At 38.1% G+C, this 23,035-nt stretch overlaps 1 protein-coding gene across 3 annotated transcripts in view; it reads right to left on the bottom strand.

Moving 5' to 3' along the window:
• The window catches only part of LOC131436428 (zwei Ig domain protein zig-8), a 353,158-nt gene extending 330,667 nt beyond the window's left edge, over positions 1 to 22,491 (bottom strand). For 2 of the 3 annotated variants that reach the window (XM_058605148.1, XM_058605149.1), the window contains exon 1: positions 20,964 to 22,491. The gene's annotated coding sequence lies outside the window, so the exon portion shown is untranslated. The remainder of the gene's footprint in view (positions 1 to 20,963) is intronic. The other variant, XM_058605150.1, reaches the window with a different exon arrangement.
• Between the last annotated feature and the right edge of the window lie 544 nt (positions 22,492 to 23,035).

Genomic DNA, 23,035 nt, shown 5'->3' with positions numbered 1-23,035 from the left:
AAAAAAAATTATATTATATTATATTATATTATATTATATTATATTATATTATATTATATTATATTATATTATATTATATTATAAAAGGTGATTTTTTTGAGGTTAGGATTTTCATGCATTAGTATTTGCTCAGATTTTTTGAGGTTATGATTTTCATGCATTATTATTTGCTCAGTATGCTCTGACATTTCATCATGAATAGACTTACTAACGAGCAACGCTTGCAAATCATTGAATTTTATTACCAAAATCAGTGTTCGGTTCGAAATGTGTTTCGCGCTTTACGCCCGATTTATGGTCTACATAATTCTGGTTGAATGGCTACGTAAATAAGCAAAATTGCCGCATTTGGAGTGAAGAGCAACCAGAAGCCGTTCAAGAACTGCCCATGCATCCCGAAAAATGCACTGTTTGGTGTGGTTTGTACGCTGGTGGAATCATTGGACCGTATTTTTTCAAAGATGCTGTTGGACGCAACGTTACAGTGAATGGCGATCGCTATCGTTCGATGCTAACAAACTTTTTGTTGCCAAAAATGGAAGAACTGAACTTGGTTGACATGTGGTTTCAACAAGATGGCGCTACATGCCACACAGCTCGCGATTCTATGGCCATTTTGAGGGAAAACTTCGGAGAACAATTCATCTCAAGAAATGGACCGGTAAGTTGGCCACCAAGATCATGCGATTTGACGCCTTTAGACTATTTTTTGTGGGGCTACGTCAAGTCTAAAGTCTACAGAAATAAGCCAGTAACTATTCCAGCTTTGGAAGACAACATTTCCGAAGAAATTCGGGCTATTCCGGCCGAAATGCTCGAAAAAGTTGCCCAAAATTGGACTTTCCGAATGGACCACCTAAGACGCAGCCGCGGTCAACATTTAAATGAAATTATCTTCAAAAAGTAAATGTCATGTACCAATCTAACGTTTAAAATAAAGAACCGATGAGATTTTGCAAATTTTATGCGTTTTATTGTTTAAAAAAGTTCTCAAGCTCTTAAAAAATCACCCTTTATTATATTATATTATATTATATTATATTATATTATATTATATTATATTATATTATATTATATTATATTATATTATATTATATTATATTATATTATATTATATTATATTATATTATTTTATATTATATTATATTTTAGCCATTTTTGGATTTCTGCGAAAAAAGTAAACGACGGAAATACCAGTAATCAGAATGAGCAAGGTTAGGAAAATATTTTTTCACGACTTTAACGACATGCAGTCGAGCGTTGTCATGCAGGAGAATAACTTTATCATGTTTTTGCTAGTATTTCGGTCGTTCTTCTCGTAATGTACGGCTCAAACGCATCAATTGCAGCCTACAGTGATTGCACGTTATAATAGTATCACCTGGTTGTAGCAGCTCATAGTAACCAACACTCTTTTGGTCCCCCCAGATGCACAACATGACCATCGAATCATGAATATTCGGCTTTGGTTGTTGATGTTGAGGTCGATGGCAACAACTTACCGGGCTAAGTGTAGTGTTTTTTCTTCGTGGGATTATCATAGAACATCTATTTTTCATCCCCAGTAACAATTCGATTAAAAAAAATCCTTTCTTTGTTCCCTTTGAATCCGTTGTTCGCAAGTGAAAAATCGCCTTTCAATGTCTCCCGGTTTCAGTTCATGAGGCACCCAACTGCCTTGCTTTTGAATCATTCCCATGGGCTTTGATCGTACAGATACTGCAATTTAAGTCACTTTCAAAGAATCTGTAAGCTCCTCTTGCGTTTGACTCAGGACTGCATCGAGTAATGCCTCAAACTGTTGTGTCTTCGATTGTTTTTGGATATCCAGAGTGAAGCCTGCCTTCAACGCTGAAATCTCCATTCTTGAAACGTCGAAACCATTCCTCACATGATTTATCAGTTGAAACATTATCACCATAAACATCCACAAGCACTTTTCTTCCAATTAAAACAGAAAACTAAAACTGCCCGCAAATGCTGCTTAGTTGACACAAAATTGCTCTTAATTAGTACAGTGAAAAGCAAGGTTAAAAAAAAAGGTAGAAAGAACTCGAAGCCATATGAACTGAATATTAATGACAGATGTCTTACCTCCAGAGCCATCTTTTGAAAACGGACCGAACTAATTTGTACTCCCAATACAATTTCAACAATATTCAGCAAAATTTCTTCAGCTATATTTTTAAGATCTGTGCAATAATTTACATTTATGCTGTGATCTCCTTTTATATTTTCTGGTTTATTTTTCCATGGCCATAAACGAAGCTTAAGATCGTGTGTGTTTTCAAGAATGTATCCTTCACCCTCCAGATGAAATGCTTCACTGAAGTGCTCTCGACAATTTCATAAAAGACCATATTGACAATAGCCATTATGGAAATGGGACCACATGCGTTCCAAATGTGAAAACCCACAATCGAATATATACTATTGTGATACATTGTTTTCTGTGTTTTAGTGCTGTGGTAGTTTCAATACAACCACAACATTATTTGATCAAATGAGACAAGCACAGTTCAGTCCGATTCGAGAGTATTGATTGGGACTGGCACCAAACACAAGCTGGAAAACTTAAAAACCTTTAAATCGAAACCGAAATCAAATCTACGATTTATTTTGCCACGCAAAACGAAGCCCGACCCGCATCGCACGATATCCTCGCCGACAACAACATGTACTATTGGCCAGAACAAATGTCCTCCCATAACAGAGCGTACTCGTGTTCAGTCGTGGAAAAACCCCCAGCCAGCACAAGCGCACCAAAAACTTGCAAATCCATGAAGCAATGCTACGGAAACCCGTCGACGCCGTGTCTGCTAGTCTGACCCTGACGACACGATGGAACGATCCGGAAGAGTGGAAACCCGAGAACGGAGATCACCCAGCTACTTATGTGCGCGTCTGAACGTATGACGAATATATAAAATTACTTACAATGAAGCGATTGGAGTGGCAACGGGGTCGGGGTCGCTGGTACGACGATGAGACCGATAATGGTGATGATACCGTACGGAAGCTTACTGCACCAACCTTGGTCTCAATCCCGGGCTTCCCGGGCCCAGTCGGCAGGAATGAAAATATGAAAAAATGTAATCAACATCATCGCAGTCAGAAATAATGAGGGCAATAAAAATTTCGGCCCTGCTTTGACCATGGTGCTTCGATGGTTGGCAGAGTTTCAAACGGTGGCTGACGCAAAAGGAAAATGCGGGGGCGAGTTGCCGGGTCTACCGGGAGATGTCCATCGACGGTTCATCGAAGGTCAGCATGCTCGGGGTCGCCTCTGGGTTCGTGTGGCAGTTATAAAGTAATTTATCTAATGGAGGATTCTCGTGAAAAAATCATGGTAGTTTTCCCCGTGCACCGGCTCCATTCAGAAAGTAATCAAAGGTGGCATTTAACTTCTGTGCTGTGTGAATAAACAAGCTTGCTTTTATCAAAGCGAAACTTGCTCTCTGATTGGTGGTCTGGAAATGATAACTAATGCAATATGTTTGAGTATAAATTAGCGCTCCATTGAAATGGACGGATGTTGGCTTTTGGAAATGTTTGCTGTGGAATTATTATGTCCTGTTGCTTTTCACTGATGCTATGAGTTGTGGTGATTTTCAAATCCGTTTCAAGAAATGAAGCTGATTAATTTTAATAAATCATATTCTATAATCAGTTTTAAAGCTCGTATCCATTTATTTATTTAAGTTTTTGACAAAAAACAGTACATAGTAAGAACAGTACATTTTTCAGTAAGCATTTTATTTGACAATAGTGAATAAAATAGAAACAATATTAGATGATTCATTTTCATTATCTCGTTCGTTTTTTTTTCATCATTTCCCATTGAAAATAGGATTCTTAGTTCAATAAAAACTTACAAAAATCTATGACGTGTGGAATCCGACGGTAAAAAATTTAACCAAGAATTGATCCACTAGGATCTTGCTTCAATGTCGTGAAAGGGGACAATTGTAAGAGATTCGTTTTTTCTTTCAATTATCGGATTTTTTAAACGTTTCACATCTGCTAAGCAAGCAGATTACGAAACTATCTTTTCATTTTACAAACAGTTTTTTCCAAAACTATTTTCTCATAATTTAAGGGCAAACTTATTTCTTATCTATCTAGCTTATGAGAAAAGTTTTAGATAGAAATTTTTTTTCTTCCTTCATGTCTTGTAAATATTCAAAAATATGAATTGAATGATAAAAAATTAACTACCGCAAAAGTCCGTTAACAATGTAGTATTAATAACAGAGAAAACATTTTTTTTTTGGCCCTCCACACTCCCCCGCACCAAAGAGCTCAACGTTCGGAGCCCCCTGGTAACGGACTCATACAATCCTCAGCTTGGAATAAATTAAAACTTTACACAAACAGGAGACTACAACGCGATGTTAACAAGCTGAGGGTATTACAATTAACGGTTATTGCAAGCGAAGAAGGCAATAAACTATTGCTACAAAGCAAGAGCACCCAGTGGAATGTACGATTCCTTTTAAGGGGCTCTTTTAAATATTTTAAAAACTAATAATAATTTATTGGAGCAGGAAAAAGGCCCCTTGAGCTGACTGTTATACCAGTACAATCTCAAAAGGGCACAAAAACCTCCTCATCTTTTCGTTACGTATGTGGAATAATATGTGAATAAATGAAACTTTAAGTTGCATTATACGGCTGATACACTTAAACGATATAATCGGCTATCTTCGATTTCAAATGTTGTTTCAGGTTAGTTTAGAATATGTTTATGTTTGTTATTTGTTTCAAAGTATTAGGTAGAGAATTATAGACTGTTGGGCCATGAAACATTATTCGGCTTTGATCAAAGTTAGTCGAGGCGCATGCTCGCAGTAACGAGCTAGCTTGTCTACTACTTCGTTGGCGAGTGATAACCGACAGTGGTAAATTGCTGTGTGCTCCTGGTTGGTACAGTGCTTTGTGAATGAATATGATCGTTTGCATATCTCTCAGTGCCAATATGGGAAAAATCCTGTGGCTGACGTTCGAGTACAGCAAAACTGTAGGATACAGATGGGGTAACCTGAATATGGTTTTTATAGGTCTATTTTGCAGAACCTGGATCTTTTTGAGTCTAGATTTAGACGAATGACCCCATGCAATTATAAGATAACAGTTCGGCTGAAAAGTTCGTATCGTTTAATAGAAACACACATTTTTTTGCCAAAATTCGTTTTTATTATTCAACATAATTGCCATCAGAGGCGATACAGCGATTATAGCGATCTTCCAACTTTTCGATACCATTTTTGTAGTACGATTTGTCCTTTGCCTCAAAATAGGCCTCAGTTTCAGCGATTACCTCTTCATTGCTTCTAAATTTTTTACCATCGAGCATTCTCTTGAGGTCTGAGAACAGGAAAAAGTCACTGGGGGCCAAATCTGGAGAATACGGTGGATGAGGGAGCAATTCGAAGCCCAATTCGTTCAATTTCAGCATGGTTTTCATCGACTTGTGACACGATGCATTGTCTTGATGAAACAAAACTTTTTTCTTCTTCAAATGAGGCCGTTTTTTTTTGATTTCGTCCTTCAAACGCTCTAATAACGCTATATAATAGTCACTGTTGATGGTTTTTCCCTTTTCAAGGTAGTCGATGAAAATTATACCATGCGAATCCCAAAATACAGACGCCATAACCTTACCGGCCGATTGTTGAGTCTTTCCACGCTTTGGGTTCGGTTCATCGCGTGCAGTCCACTCAGCTGACTGTCGATTGGACTCCGGAGTGAAGTGATGGAGCCATGTTTCGTCCATTGTTATATATCGACGAAAAAAATCGGTTTTATTTCGATATAACAGCTCCAAACACTGCTCAGAATCATCAATTCGTTGTTGTTTTTGATCGATTGTGAGCTCACGCGGCACCCATTTTGCACAAAGCTTTCTCATATCCAAATATTCGTGAATAATATGTCCAACACGTTCCTTTGATATCTTTAGGGTGTCAGTTATCTCGATCAACTTCACTTTACGGTCATTGAAAATCATTTTGTGGATTTTTTCACGTTTTCATCGGTAACAGCCTCTTTTGGACGTCCACTGCGTTCATCGTCTTCGGTGCTCATATGACCAGTACGAAATTTTGCAAACCACTTACGAATTGTTGCTTCGCCCGGTGCAGAGTCTGGATAACACTCATCATGCCATGTTTTGGTATCGGCGACACTTTTTTTCATCAAAAAGTAGTGTTTCATCAACACACGAAATTCCTTTTTTTCCATTTTTTTTCACATTAACAAATATAGTTTCACTCAAAATGCAATATCTCACGAACTAATAATCAGACAGCTGTCAAATTTATACACGTATCTTTTGAAGGTTGGTACTAACTGAAAATGGTATGGATTTCATTTTAGTGGTGCCCTCTCATAGAAACGATACGAACTTTTCAGCCGACCTGTTATTGAATGTGAGAATGGATACAGGCAAAATAGAAACTCATCAAAGCTTTCCTTGTAACAAAGTCGCTAACCTTTCGCAGTGCACCTGACAATGAAGCAACTTTTTTTTCAATTACCTTTATATGGATATCCCAAGAGAGTGTTGAATCTAAATGTATGCCTAGATATTTAAACTTGTTGGCATTTTCGATCACTGTCGAGACCAGGCATGATTATTTAGTTTTTTTCGTGGGAAATGAAACATCATGTATTTTGTTTTTGATAGACTCAAAGAAAGTAAGTTCGCATCAAAGTAATTCGATAAGATTTGAAGGTCGTATTGAATCAACGAGATAACTGTATGTACGTCATTACACGGATAAAAAAGCGCAGTATCGTCAGCAAAGTGCCTTGGTATACCTTTCAATTTCAAATTTTCAATACCGTTGATAAAAAGTAAAAATAGTAAGGGTTCAATGTTACTGCCTTGGGGTACCCCCACATTGATTGGACGGTAGGAACTACGAGCGTTGCCGAGAGATACAAACTGTTTCCTGTTCGACAGGTAACTTTTAACAATGTCGTTAGCAACCTCCCTGATCCCACATCGATCAAGCTTCTGTAACAGAATCTCATGGTACAGTGTATCAAACGCTTTTCTAAGATCTAAGAACAAGGCACCAACAACTTTCTTCCAATCAATCTCATCAACAAGACAATTCACCTATTCGGTAATAGCTGTAGTGTGGTGCTACATCCCGATCTAAACCCGTACTGGAATCTATACAAGACGTTGTTAGAGTTGAAAAAGTTAAGCATTCTGTTCACCAACAGCTTTTCCAGGACCTTATTGAATACTGATAAGGTGGTAATCGGACGGTTATTGCAAGGATCACAAATATTTCCGGACTTGAAAACAGGCACAACACGAGCAACTTTTAAACAGTCGGGATAAATACCAGTGCTCATAATTTTGTTGAAAGCTTGTGCCAAAATCCGTTCAAAAGACCATGGATTGCTTTTCAAGAGTTTAACGGGAATACTGTCATACCCATTACTTTTGCTAGCATCTAGTTCATGTATTATGGCAATAACTTCATTTGTGGAGGCCGGACGAATGAAAATTGAGTTTGTTACACAGGTTACATTGTTGATCGGATTGGTATTATTTGAGTTCGAAATTGCGTCTGCCAATGTTGTTCCAATGCTTGAAGAATATGCGTTGGATGCTTCGCATACTTCTAAATCACTGGTTGTCTTTGTTCCATCAATAACGAGCTTAATTTGATCCTTAGGTTCAGTACGACCCATAATTTCGTAAATATTTTCCCAAACCCTCGAATGACAAGTAGCGTTGAATAGGTTTTCGTAGTATAACTTTTTACTATTTCTTTTTGCAATGTCTACTTTTTTACTAATGTACTTCAGTAACCCTTGAAGGTTTAGATCATCTGGTTTTTTTCGAACCTTTTTAAGATAATTAGACTTCAGTTGCAACAACTTAAAAAGGTCATAAGACATCCAAGGACAATAATCTGTTTTGGTATTTATTTCCTTAGCATATCTCTTGGTACATTGGAACAGCATTAAGTTTTATGTTGACATTATATTTGAAATAAATGTGTTAACATCATCAATAAGCGTCGATATATTGATTGAATAAACGATTCAATTTATTATGATTGACTATTTTTTGATAAGTACTTGCTTGTGTTTATTACCGTTCCGAATTATTGTAGATATAATCTGAAGATGATCGCTTAAGTTTGTGAAAATGGTGTCGTTTCGCAAACGCATAACGTCATCAACCTTACAAATAAAATGATCAAGGATGTTCCCACTGACTGGTCGAGTCGGGATAGTATTTGTACACAAAAAGCCATAAGATTCTAGTAAACTGCTGTAACGTGAGACATGGTTGTTGTTTGGCATTTTCATAGGTATATTAGTATCTCCCATAATGTAACATGCTTTGCTATTTTTTGCATTTGAAAGCCATGTTTCCAACAGCTCAAGAAATCGACTGGAATCGAAAGCGGGAGGCCTATAAATACCAATGATATCTAAGCTGTATCCGTTTTTGTTGATTTCAACATGGATTGTATGTAGGCCATCGACAACCTCATTTTCAGTAAATTTTGTCTTATTTTTTTACTGACGAACATTGCCAATCCTCCGTGTGAACTAGCCCTGCATGAGAAAATGGCAGAATAACCAGGAATCCTGTAAATTGAAGTATTGCCTTCTTAGAGCCAAGTTTCGCCAATGACGATTATATCAATAGTTGAATCGCATTGGTACAAAAAGTATTTTCTGTTATCAAATTTTTCCAGTTCGTTCATCCCTCGTATATTCCATTGAAGTATTCTCAAACATTTTTTATTGTTATCATTATAACGTGCATTAAAATCTTCTAAACTATCATGAAAAATATTAACTGTGCTTTCCATTTCAAAGAGAGAGAAACAAAAATATCCCGAGGCTATGATAATGTCTCATCGGTTTTATTCGAGCGAATTACCATTTCTTTTCCTCTTCGGAGAAGGCGAAGTAATAGAGACTGAGTTGTTCATCAGACGTGTAAACAATCGGCTTAAGTCTTCTCTATTACTTAACATGTCGGGTTTTGAATTGACATCTTTTTTCTCTAACACCACTCCCCCTCTACCTGACCATATGTATTTAAAATTGAGAGCTTCCTGAGCTTCCCTCAATTCTTTCAGGAGTTTAAGAGAGAGCGGTGTCAGTTCGTCACGAATTGAAATATTTGTGGGTTTTCCAATTAGTAGTAATGAATTTTGGATCATCGTTTACTGCATTTTTTCAACAGATTCTTTTTATTCAATGCTTCATCTTTAGTGGCTTGATTTTTAAAAACAATTCTAATTGGAATTAGCGAGTTAGAAGATTTGTTCGACTCAAATATTCTAGCTGCGGACACAACGGTGTCAGATTCCAACGTCATACCAATTAGTTCCAATGTTATCCTTGCTATTGCAGAAACATTTTCATTGGGAAGCACCGGTATACCGAACAACATGACATTGTCCCCGACAGCCAGTCTATTTGTCTTATCAACATTTCCTTCTAACTTGTGCACAATTCCAGCAAGGTTAGCATTTGACTGTTTCAACGTACAAATCTCTTTCTTCAAGTTTTCGTTTTCAACTTTTATTTCGTTAAAAACAGTTAAAATATCATCAAAAAAGAAATTCTTGTGAAGCTTCTATAGCCGTAGTTAGTTGTTTGACTTCCATCCTAACACTATTCATTTCACTAGCAACCGCACTAGAGATCGATTTTTTCAACTCAGCGGCAAGATCGGTAATCATTGACATTAAATAAATATCAGGAAAATACTTGACATTTTGGATCACTTAACTCCCGATAAGCGCTAGAAGAAGTTACGTATCACAATCCTATATTGAAACTAGATAGGGTAAGGGCTCCCTATTTCATCTCATTTGTAAGGACGTTACCTTGAAAACCTGATTTAGCCACTAAAATCACTATGATTTTTTCATATTTCTGCTTAATTCGCCTTGCTCCACATTGGGAATTGATTCACATTCCTTGGAAATTAAAATAATATTTAAAAAATCAGCTAAAAAAACTACTGTGCTCCTAATTTCATCTCAAATGTTTTATATTCATCCTATTGTTGGTCCTTAATTCATCCCATAAATTAGCAATGGCGACAGCAATCAAAACCAACTCTCAGGTTCAAAATTTCAGAATTTTCCTTTAAAAGGACCTAATGCCAACTATGAGACAACACAATACATTTTTTCTTCAGAAACAGTTTGGAATCATTTCGTCGTTTAAAATTTTGTGGATTGTTTTTCGTTATCCTTCGTTTTAAATTTAAAACTGTACTGTGCAGTTAATTTGGAGAACTTAAAAAACAAAACGAAAAAAGCTTGTTACTATTTAGGCATTAGCCCCTCTAAAACAAAATGCGGAACCAGAGATGCCATTTATACAGATTTATTTGTATTTTTTAGATTATTTAGCCACTAAAATCACTATGATTTTTTCATATTTCTGCTTAATTCGCCTTGCTCCACATTGGGAATTTATTCACATTCCTTAGAAATTAAAATATTAATTAAAAAATCAGCTAAAAACACTTCTGATATGTTCACTACTGTGCTCCTAATTTCATCTCAAAGGTTTTATATTCATCCTATCGTTGGTCCTTTATTCATCCCATAAATTAGCAATGGCGACAGCAATCAAAACCAACTCTCAGGTTCAAAATGTCAGAGTTTTCCTTTAAAAGGGCCTAATGCCAACTATGAGACAACACAATACATTTTTTTTCAGAAACAGTTTGGAATCATTTCGTCGTTTAAAATTTTGTGGATAGTTTTCGTTATCCTTCGTTTTAAATTTAAAATTGTACTGTGCAGTTAATTTGGAGAGCTTAAAAAACAAAACGAAAAAAGATTGTTACTATTTAGGCAATAGCCCTTCTAAAACAAAATGCGGAACCAGAGATGCCATTTATACTGATTTATTTGTATTTTATAGATTTCGGCGTTCGCATACTGATTTAAATCAGATTGCAGATTTTATACCGATTTTCTTAATTTAAGGTGGGGGGGGGGGGGGTGGGGGTAAGGTTCTAAATGATGAAAAAATCATCATTTTCGAGAATTTTTTTTAGAATTATCCTTCAACAAAATAAATTCAAATGTTTTGCATGATAAAAAGCATCGTTCGAACAACATTTATAATAATTCCGTGGAAAAATATTGATAAATAAATCGGTGAAAAGATATTTTTGAGGACACTTCTTAAAAATCATGATTTGCGGTGTCCACTGTATCTCAGCGCAGACTAATCAGGAATGAACAAATCAAAGCAGCATAGTTAGAGAAGAAGTTTTTCTAGACCCCAACGTCTTTGAAATTTTTTTATTGTTTTAAATTTTGTGTGGTTGTGAAAACTACGATTTTTTACGAAAAATTCCGCAATTTTGTAGCTGTAAAACCTCCCCAAAGCAACAAACAACGAAAAGGAAAACGTTGGGGTCTGGTTTTTTATATGTAGAAAGTGTATGCAAAATTTGAACAAAATTGGTGCGACTTTCAAAACCAGCTTTCGAGAAAAACGCGTTTCAAGTTTATTGTCTATAAAATAAATGGAAACAATTTATTACTCAAGGGAGCGCGTAGGGTCTAATATTTTCAAAAAATCATATTTATATAATCAGGTGATCTCAAGGTGGCTTTGTGGATATCTTTGCGGGGGCAGAAGGTGCTTCGAACTACCATTCCTCGGGAGGCTGCAAAGTTTACGCATCGTTGACCGTTGTCGTTTGTTACCGCGTGCAGGCTCTCCAGCCCGATCACGGGCCTGTACATTGCCTCCCGGCCTACCTGAGCATTCATGTCGCCGATGACGAGTTTTACATCCCGCCGTGGACCAGCTGTGCGTAGAATGCTTCCTTCTCGTCATCGGGTCTCGTCTCATGTGGGCAGTGCACGTTGATGATGCTATAATTGAAGAAACGGTCCTTGATCTTCAATATGCACATTCTATCGCTAATTGGCTGCCACCCAATCACGCGCTGGCGCATCTTGCCCAACACTACGTTCCTAGAACGCTGGTTGTCCCACAGCTCTGGTAGAAGGTAGCCGCTCGCTGCCTACTTTCCACACCTTCTGTCCCGTCCAACAAAGTTCCTGCAATGCTACGACATCGAAGCCGCGGATTTGAAACTCATCATGCAGCATTCGGTCGTATCCTGGGAAGCCAAGCGATTTGCAGTTCCATGTGCCAAGCTTCCACTCGTAGTCCTTATTTCGTCGCGTAGGTCTCTGCCGATTATTCCGAGTCGTATTTATATTCTAATTATTCGTAACAAGTGTTTTCCGGGCGGCTTGTTAGGCCTGCACTAACCTTCTGTCTCGCCGTAGGGCCATCGTGTCAGCATTGTTTAGAGTCCCACACTGACACAAGGACGGTAATCAGCCGCTCCTAACATGGGGAGCAGACACACAGGTAGGCTTGCTCTCTCTTCCCTGTCAGCATACGACCGAGGTCCCACCGGGGTTGGTTACCCGATCTATCCTATGGTTACTCGCACCCCAACCGGCACCGCGGGGAGGTAGGGATAGGAGTTACTGGACAAGAGGCTATGAACCACATTCGGGCCTGAATTGCGCATTGTCCAGTCGTTTACCAACCAGGGTTTCCAGTATACGGCGAACCAAATAGCAAAACAACGCTTTCAAGTAATGCGGATCTTTGAAGTCTCGGCCGATCTTCGCAATTTCATGAGTATTTTTCACAAGCGATTGCTTTTTAATTTGTTCCGAACCCGACTACCGGTTCCAGAACTATAGGGTAAAGTGTGTTTACTCATTTAGTGCGACGATTCTGAATAAAGAAAAATTCGTATTACCTTGACATAACTAATAACAAATTGAAAAGGTTATGTTAGTTTATACGTTTATAGTATTTTTATAGAAAGTTTCTTATTTTATTCAAGATTGAAAAAAAAATTTCTTCTAGTGATATTTTTAAAAATATAAGTAATATGAGAAAGGCATCATTACACCACGAGGAGGATTAAAAAAGGTTTTTATCTTTTGTTTTGTTTTACTTTTTGAGGAATCAGAACCTGGAGACCGCCATGGAGAAAAGTTAACATCACTGGAAGTACGATGCGGTGCCTAAGTGTTAAATTGATGATGGTCGAGTGATATCTTGTCAGTATATCCGGAATTTTACGAATTTCAGAAAAAAAAACTCGTATTTTAGTAGGAATCACATATTAATACAAAACGCGATAAAATTGCAACGTATTCTCGATAGCTGGCTACCCAGAGCAATAAACACATGATAATATTATGCGAAAATTTACTAACAAACAACCCCTTCCTGCGATGCATGTGGAAATGCAGTTTCTAGTAGCAACGAGCATTGAACTAACAAATCAAAAGGAAGTTGTTTTTTTAGAAATACATTTGGCAAGCTTAAGGGGGTACACTACTGTAGAAAAAAAATAAGAAGGACTTTTTTGGGGAATTATTGCGGGATCCAAAAAATGGAGTAATCCGAATTTTGTATAAAGCACTTTTTAGTATGTATATTTAGGTACAAAAAAATTATCAATTTTAAAAATTGAAAAACAAAATGGCGGCTTGGCGGCATTTCCGCGAAAGTGCTGTATTTTTGACTGCCGGAACCATAAGTCAAGTAAATCTTCCCCAATCGATTCAAAAATTTTACAGAATATTCTCGATAGTTATCTCCACAGAGGGTACGTAGGGGTTTTGTGTACAGCATCTTTTTTCATGACATTTTGCGTCGGACCGATTTTAGCACGGTTCGTTTTTGGCAACATAATCGTTCGAATATGACATATTTAAACCAGATGATGGCAGAATTTTTTTTAATTATATTGTTTTAAACTACTCACAGCAATAAATACTGGAAGAACATAACATCCATATACCATTCGAATCAGTTCGTCGAGATCAGCAAATGCGTGTGTGACAAATAATTTCACTCGGAGATGACACAACCGTTTTCTATATACTCAGATTCATATGAAAAATCGTATGCTCCCAAACAAGATTCCTGAATTATGTTTGGATCCGACTTCTGGTTCTGGAACTACAAGATGGTATGTGAAACAAAAATTAAATCGACAAAGACAAAATTAATCAATTTTATCCAATTCTGACTTCCGATTCTGGAATTACGGGGTGATGAATTTTTCAAATTCAAACCGATATAGAAGATGACAATCCCGAAAAGTTTTAAAGTTGGACTCAAAACTATTGCAATTTATTCGTCATATGGCCATTCGAATCGGTTTAGGTTATGCTGGTTCCTGAATACCGGCTCTGGAAGTGCCGTAAAGAACCGTAAACTCTAAAGTGGAACTTACTTCGACATCTCACGGAATGTTCAATCGATTGTCACTCGTTCACATTCAAGTTCGATCTGATTTTCAGCTTCGACATTACAGGCTAATGAGTATTTGAAATCTCAAATAGCCGCTTAAAATGACGGTCATTAAAATAATGTCATGAGAACTTAAAAACACCGAAGAATATTTATGCAAAAAAACATATGCGGATTGATAAAAAAAAATGTATCATCTCACTGCTAGGTGGATTAAGCATGTTTTTTGTACTTGAATATACATATTACAAAGTGCTTTATACAAAATTTGGATTACTCCATTTTTTAGATCCCAAAATAATTCCCCAAGAAAGTCCTTCTCTTTTTTTCTACAGTGGTGTAACCCCTTAACTGGTTTTTATTTTTTTATTTTTTATTTTATTTTATTTCTGGAGCAGGGAAGTCTCCAGTAGGCATAAAACCTCCTCATCCTTTGTACCAACAGATTACAGAATATCCAAATGATACATTTCATATTAATAACTATTATAACATATTGCATATCATTAACTATTAAAACTACATAACTAAGTACTCAGAACAAACAATAAACTTCTAAAGAGATAGTGTTCGGCTAAACAATTTCCTGATAGTATCACGAGTTAGATGAAAGTCGAACTGACTTGAACAGCTATTGAACACTCGGCACATACTGACAAATGACTCGATGTGGCCATAGTTGTTTCTGGCGGCAGGAATGCGTAGGAAAGGATGAGTTCGAAGACAACGACGACGAATATCAAAATCTAGCAAACGTAACTGCTCCGAGCAATCAATTCGTGGCTGGAGAAGATCAGCAATGAAAACTGCCTTGAACATATTTCTGCGAACGGACAGTAGATCGAGATCTATGAGCTTGCAGCAATCTTGGTAACTCGGAAGATTTAGGGGGTCTCTCCATGGTAGTTGGCGAAGCGCAAAACGAATAAATTTATGTTGAATATTTTCTATGCGTTGAATGTCGTTTTGATAGTAAGGTGACCAAACCACAGCTGCATATTCTAGTGTAGAACAGACCAAAGAACAATATAATGCTTCGAGGCAATATATGTTTTTGAAGTCTTTCGTCACACGGAAGACGAACCCTTACAGTTTCGAGGCTTTATTGATTCTATATTCAATGTGCTGTTTGTAATTCATTTTCGAATCCAAGATAACTCCCAAGTCTTTAATACACGATTCTCGTCTAAGAACAGTTTGTAAGATCGTGTAGTCGAATTCAATCATAGAATGTTTGCGAGTGAATGAACATTTTGAAGCATTAACGGTCATTCGGTTTACTCTACACCAATTTGTAAATATGTCCAGTTGTGACAGCAAAAATCTGGCGTCTTCGATGGTTTTGATAAGGTGAAAGAGTTTGAAATCATCAGCATACGATAACTTCATGCATTTTAGCCAAATGTTTAAATCGTTTAGGTAGAGTAGGAATTTGAACGGTCCAATATGACTGCCTTGAGGAACTCCGGAACTGACCGTAAATGGAGACGTAGTGCAATCTCCTATTTTCACTGACATGTCGCTATCGGTTAAATATGAGCACATCCAATTAAGAAAAGGTCCGTTGAATCCAAGTCTATTCAATTTCGAAATTGTGATCCGGTGATTGATCTTGTCGAAAGCAGCAGAGAAATCGGTATATATATATAGCATCTACTTGCAGTCGCGCTTGCAGGGATTTCATGATAAATGAAGTGTAAGATACGAGATTTGTAGTAGTAGATCGTTTCGGCATAAAACCGTGTTGACTTTCAGATATATAGTTTGAGCAATTATGTGTGATGAAGTCCAAGACGATTAGTTCGAATAATTTGGATACTGCGCATATCGCCGCTATTCCACAATAATTTGATATCTCGTTTTTACTGCCTTTCTTAAAGACGGGAAAAATGAATGATTTTATCCATATGGCCGGAAAATGTCCTGCTTTCAAAGAACTATTAAACAGTATCGATAGTGGAATCGAAATACCATTTACAAATACATCCTTTTAGTTCTGGTTCTGGTTCTGATCAGAGATGTCTATCTCCTCTGTGTGACGAAGAGCAGGCAAAATTTCTCCCCTCGCACTGACAACTTCAACGAGAGTGCGTTTGTTTATTTCCTTTTACCTCTTCCACTGAATCGCACCAAAGTGCTAGAGCATTAGCTAATAAATTCTCTGAGGTGGATGCAGATACTTTCACAGAGGTGTACACGCCGGTGAGCACTCTGCTGTATGGTTTGCGTAGAAGAAGCGTGGGGCACGCAAAATCAGCAAAATAAAACAATTTATCGTTAAATTTTCGGTTTTCATTGCAAATTTTTCATAGCAAGGCCAGATCTACTCTCTATTAATTGAAGTTCACAGAAGTGTTCGCTCACCATCACGCGCCAGTGGTCACTTGGGTGTATTTAGACGAGAGCCCGTGTGAGCGATTCATGCGAAGAGAATGTGTTTCACTCGCGCCAGCTGCTTTAACCACAAGCACACACTCAAATGCTGTCTATTCGACACTGAGAAGAAGTGCGCTTTCCTCTTTGTGCGGTGCTTCGTTTTTTGCATCCTCGGTGTGGACAAGAATCTGACTCAATCGTGTATCACTCTGGTGAAATGCCATCTCTGGTTCTGATCGATAACGGAGTAGCAACACACGGGTAATCTCTAATGCTAATGCTAATGCCAAAAATCAGAACCTGGAGACCGCCATGGTTGCAGTAAGAATTTACTAAATACTTTTAGGGAATTTGTCAGAATGACAACTGAAACGATCTAGAATACCCATCCGTCTTTTCATTTCATATCATTCACTTCTCTCAGTTATTGCTTGCCGAAAAGAATCCATTAAAATCGACATAGTACACGGAACCACCCGCGATCCCATTTCAACCAGAATATTAGTTGATTTTCTGAATTTGATTGGTTAAAATTTGGTACAACTAATCGATTGTTGTTTTAACTAAACTGTCATTTTTGTTTTTCGATTAGTAGAAACGATGGTTGTTGAAACAACTAATTTAATTGGTTGAAAAAAAAATGCTGTCAATTAGTGAGGACACATACCTTTCAATTTCAACAAATATTTTAGTTGAATTAACTGGCGTTGTTATTGAAACAAAATTCTGTTAGTTGAAAAACAAATCGGTTTTAGTTGTTTTCGACATTCCAATTAATTGAATCAACTCGAACAATGTTATTGATTTGCGATACTAATCAAAATATACTTACTGATATACGTCATGATCTATTTGAAACAAGTATCGTTGTACCAATATAAACAGTATTTTATATTGACAAGCAATATCATTAGTTATAAACAGGGCTATCACTGCTGATCTTAAGATGACTGATCTCGCACATTAAAAATCACTACTGATTTCATCACAAGTGATCTTAACCAAGGAATAAATCATCGTTACGAAATCACAACTGGTCTATGAATGATTTTGATTTTTGTACGATTTTTGTAACACCAAATCTGTAAACGTTTTCTAATTTGTCTCCAAACCTTTTGTCCTGACTTACTTTACTATGGGGTGCCTTTTCAAAATTAGTCAAATGGAAGAATGGGCAGAACTTAATCGTGAATATCTCAACTTGTATTAATAGTAGCAATATAATTATTTCACTATTTCATCAAAAATATGATCAGGAATTTAGGATAATATTTTGAACAGTGTGAGATAACCACAAACAACTCAAAAATTAGGTTTTCTCAAAATTTGAAGACTACGCGGAAAACTCTTTACTTTCGCTTGGGTTTGCGCTCAAGGACGACGATTTTGAGGTAGTCAGGCACATATCTTCAACTGACTGCGTATAAAGGGGGAACCGTGGTCGAAAAACGATCATTTCTTCCTGTGCGTTGGATGGAAGCGGACGTCGTGGGAATGATTTAATCAACCAGGAGCTTCGAAGAGTCCCCTTCTGCGTGGTTAAAACCTCAAACGCTCAGGTCGCAAGTCTCATTTAGACTTCAGTCGTCCGGTGGAGCAAATGGCAATGAAAGTAGGCCTTATGCGTGGTATAAAGCCTCAAACGCATAGGTCGTGCTTTCATTTGGACTTCGGTCGTCAGGTGGAGCAGTCGCTAGTAATAAGAGCAGACCTTTAGCGTTGTACAAAACCATAAACGCTCAGGTCGTAGAGCGAGTTTCCCTTCGAAGAAGATCGATTACATCATCCTGTTGGTGGTCGTTTGCATTGGAGCAAAATGCAACGAAAAAGTGGACAACAATGTGGAACATTATGCAAAATCAGCCCTTCTAATGGCTCTAAATGTTACCTAAAGAACAATAAAGATTGCTTCTTTGTAAATCGAAAATTAAAATTATCAGTGTAGTGCAAATCTAAGATAATTTGATCAGTTTTTTGCAATTTTCACAGTTCTTCACTATACTGTATACGACCCATTTTCCAACCAGTTGTAGTTTGTAGTAAACTTTCTGCAGATTTGCTGTATTAAAATGCATAGCACCGGCTCAGAAGCCAGTCATTTCGAATTTGGCTGTCGCTGTCATCGTGTTCATTATGGTGCGATCGAGGAATCTCCAAGCGAAATACAAAGCTTGTTAGCGCAAGCGGAAGAAGCAGGATACTCCAACAGAACACATATCAGTTTCGCATTCACGGACAACAGGTCATCCTGGAAATAGAAGACGGAAGTCAGCGGTATCCATCGGAAGTCAATATCGATCGGAATTTGAACTCTACTCGTCACTCACACCTTCATAAAAGGTTCTTTTCAGAACCGCCATTATTTTATCATAAGAAACTACACTGGTTATTTCGTAATACTTGTGTGTCAGGATGTTAAATGTAACTAATCTGTAATGTAGTTTCGGTGTATCGTTTCAAATTCTAGCAGTGTAAAAAGGCAAAATTTGCACAATTCACACTATCGATTAACTAATTTATATTCGGAAGTATAAAGTAAAAGTGTCTTTTTCATTCGTATTCACGACATCCAGTTATGTCTCTGACATTACACACCTGTACTTTTTCAGCTCAAACAAGGTTAACTTTATCGCAACACCGCTGTTCGATAAACACTTGTCATGGAATCATAATTTTCTTCAAATCGAACGAACACAATTTTGAAGCGACGCGAACAGATTTCAACTAAAAAATGATGATTTTCCATTGCGATTATTGTTTTGCTTTCAGCTGTCTTCGGCATTTAACAGCATTCAAAGCAACACATTTTTAACTACTTGAATATACGCAAGTCACAAACCATATTGGTTGAATCAAAAGTTGAATCAACTATCGCAAAAAATCAAAAACTGCGATATCAAAATTTTATGGAGGGTTCTCCGTGTAGAAAAATTTGCGACATTTAAAACCAAATGCAGGCATCAATAACGTGTTGTTCTAGAGAACGTTTCTTCCAACGATTCCACACGGTTTTCAATACTAATGCCAAAAAACTGTTTCTCAACTCCCAAGAAAACAGCTGTTTTGAGCTTGATCAGAAAGCCACATCATAATTTTCATTTGAGACGCTACCCGGGTAGGTGTAAATAGCAAACAAAGATCAAAATAATAACAACTTTTACCATCATATCTTGGCTTGATGTTTCTGTGTTATCACAGCGAAACTTGATATTTTCGTGATATTGCATCCAAGGAATCAAGAAATTATACAATATCTATTTAACATCAAAATTAGTTATAATATCTTATTTCGTTATTGATGAGCTATTCCAATTTCATTAAGTAAATTGATCCAGTAGTTCTATAAAATACTATTGAATAAACTGCATCAGAATCAGATAAGAGAAATACTTATGATATTACTCTATTCTGAATACTGGAATATAAAATAATTGAGAAATTCGTCTCTTATAAATATTTTGTTCTTGGTTTCATATTACAATGACAGAATTTTATATTTTGTAGCTATTTTCTCATGCAAGTTATGTTATGATTTTTGATATTTTAACTCTTAGTTCAAACTAAATAATGTTAATTTCTACCATTGAGATGTTTGGTTTTAATAACAGAATTTGATATTGATTTGCAAATCACTTCTACCCGGGTAGGATAGGTCCATGCGCCAAGTTAAAAGCATTGCGCGAATCGAGTCGCTTTGCTTTGACGTTGTAAAGAAATTTTTTCGAAAGTTCCTTGAAAGCCAGTATTCATACCGTTTGAATAGTTTTGGAACATTCAAGGACAACTGTCACAAACAGTTCCACCACACTATCGCAACAATGAAATAGCTAAGTTTTCAACAAAAAGCGGGTGCCATCTCGTTGAAATGACATTATCAGTTATGCCTATGGATTTATTCATTATCACATTACGGCTTTATTTTACAACTTTCAAAGAAGAATTCGCCCATAAAATAAACCTTCATTCATTAGCCATCCCCATCATGCCGCCAGAGCGATAGCATCAATATCAATATCAATTCCGCTGCTAGCCCGACGGGAGCCAACTTTCTTCGCTTCCGTCGGTGGCGAGTAAAACTTTCTCCGTGTGGAAGATAAAATCCAGGGAGCGAATTCCATCACGAGAAATGTAAAATTTTAATTAAACTAAGCCACTCTTCCATTCTGTCCGAAGGAAGCAAAGCAAGGGAAAAGAAGATACCGGAGCCGATTCCGGCCTACATCGCAAACTGCCTGTTGGGCGAACTGGTTGATCAAACTTACCCCATTATCCGATTATCGTTGGCGAAAATTGCACCGTTTTAACGCATAATATCACCGAGTGCGGTGCGGGGCCGTTTTCCATATCCGCTGTGGTTGAAGGCAGTAACGTGTTTGCCCGTTCCGTAATCACGCTTATGCAGACATGTGCGAGAAATCAACTATCCACTGTGAATTTTAATTACACATTAGCACGAACGCACGAACGCACGCACCACGTAGGGTCGGAACACGCTGACAGTTTATCCTAGTCTGACACGAGTTCCCCCGCACGTTGACACGGATCTTTCTTCAAGCGGATTCGAGTACAGACACACACAATCGGTCTCTCATTGGCGCCTACGGTTATGCTGTATGTATGAGCATTTATGGGCTCACTGTTCGCTCACGCCCTTCCTCCTTCGCCATTGAGCAATGAACGGTACATGTCAGCAAGCGATAACGATTTCCGATCAATTTCCACTTTAATATCTATTCACGTTTTGTGAGTTTCAATCGCACAATCACAGCACCTCCTTTCGCAAAGCAATTCGAATCATTCGAGAACTAACACAACACACCCCATTAAAACCATGTTTACCGAACAATTAAACAGCAATCAACTAGCAGTGAAAGCATCTTCCCATACTTTCTACTAGACTTGAAAAGCTATCATTTAATGCTTCCTTTCTTCCCAACTCGATCTATCTGCTTATTTTCTGACTCGAACGATTTTTCAGTGCCGCAGTCCCAGCGGGTGACACTTCATTTCATCAATCACCGTCAGCCAGGAGAGCTGCAGCTTCAATTTACGACAGCAAAAAAAAAACACACACAAGCGAGCTACCAACATAAAAATCCCTAGAACCACTAGGAACTTCCCATCTTTCTCGGGTGGGGGAGTGCATTCACGACAGGTGCTTCACACCATATTCCGCCGCGCTAAAACACCTACCATTAAATTTTTAGCAGGGTCCCGCTGGGTTCCGTTATCCATCTACAGTCCGGTTATCCGTTTCTCAAAGCAATCAACTTCACCAAATCACGGTTCACGGTTACGACAACAGAAGATGAAAAATCAAACAATGCCCAAGGGCTAGCGCGTGTCTGTGTGTGTGTTCGTGTGTTTGGGGGCGCACGTTCCGTTGCCTCCTGGAGTTTGTTTGGAGATGTTTTCACGATCCACGGTACACCGAAATCGCTACGGTCACAGACCGAAATCCGGTTGCGAGGAAACGAGGAAACCGGAATAAATCCTACACACGAAAAAGCACTATCAGCAGAGTGAGTCCTTCTCCACGTACGAAACGCTCGGCTGTACATCCAAAACTGACGACTGTGCAGAGCCTTCCCCACGCTCGAAGCCAGTCACAGCATCCGACAGCACAGCATCTCCGGTTTCGGTGGTGTTGGCAGAAGGTTTTCCGTCCGGTCCGTCGCTGCCGGTACTCTGGCGAGGCGCTTGGTTACTCGGTATTCTGTTGGGAAAGTACCTGCTGTCAATCTGCACTGGTGGAACGCGTGTCCTTGGGTGGAACGGAATCCACACGATTGGCGTTTCGCTCCCTCTCTAGCTTCTTCTCTGTGGATGACAGTTTCCGCAACTGATACTGAGGAATTCTGGACCAAAGGCCGATGGGTGGGAGCACCGGTGAGACCACAAAATCCTTACTCTCGCTTTCTCACAGCATCCGATCTGTCGGATTTTTCTCTCATCGGATAACGGTGAGTGTCGCACACAGTTCTACTGCATGGTAACTCACTGGAAGTGCGATGTCAACAAATGCTCAACGATACTCACGGTGTTTGGTGCGTCGTGCTCTCCGTCTCGTTACAGCTGATGATTACAATCAGCCGAATCCTGATTGTTACCACTGTGTAAGTGGGTGAACACTTGAAGCCAACATTCGAATCCTTGTGCTGTTGTATTATACACACTCACACAACCACTAGGTCAGTGGCACACGCAATAGAAACTACGGGTAAACTGGGGTACTAGGTAAGAGATTCACTTCGGCAAGGCGTGGAACCCGTTTACTGTAAGTTATCAGGATTTTACAAATCCCTGTTACACGCAAAGACCGAAATCAGCTTTT

The sequence above is a fragment of the Malaya genurostris genome, chromosome 3 (assembly GCF_030247185.1).
Source record: "Malaya genurostris strain Urasoe2022 chromosome 3, Malgen_1.1, whole genome shotgun sequence".
In the NCBI taxonomy this organism is placed as follows: domain Eukaryota; kingdom Metazoa; phylum Arthropoda; class Insecta; order Diptera; family Culicidae; genus Malaya; species Malaya genurostris.
Note: the sequence above shows the minus strand (reverse complement) of the source record. Positions and strands in the feature narration are given on the sequence as shown.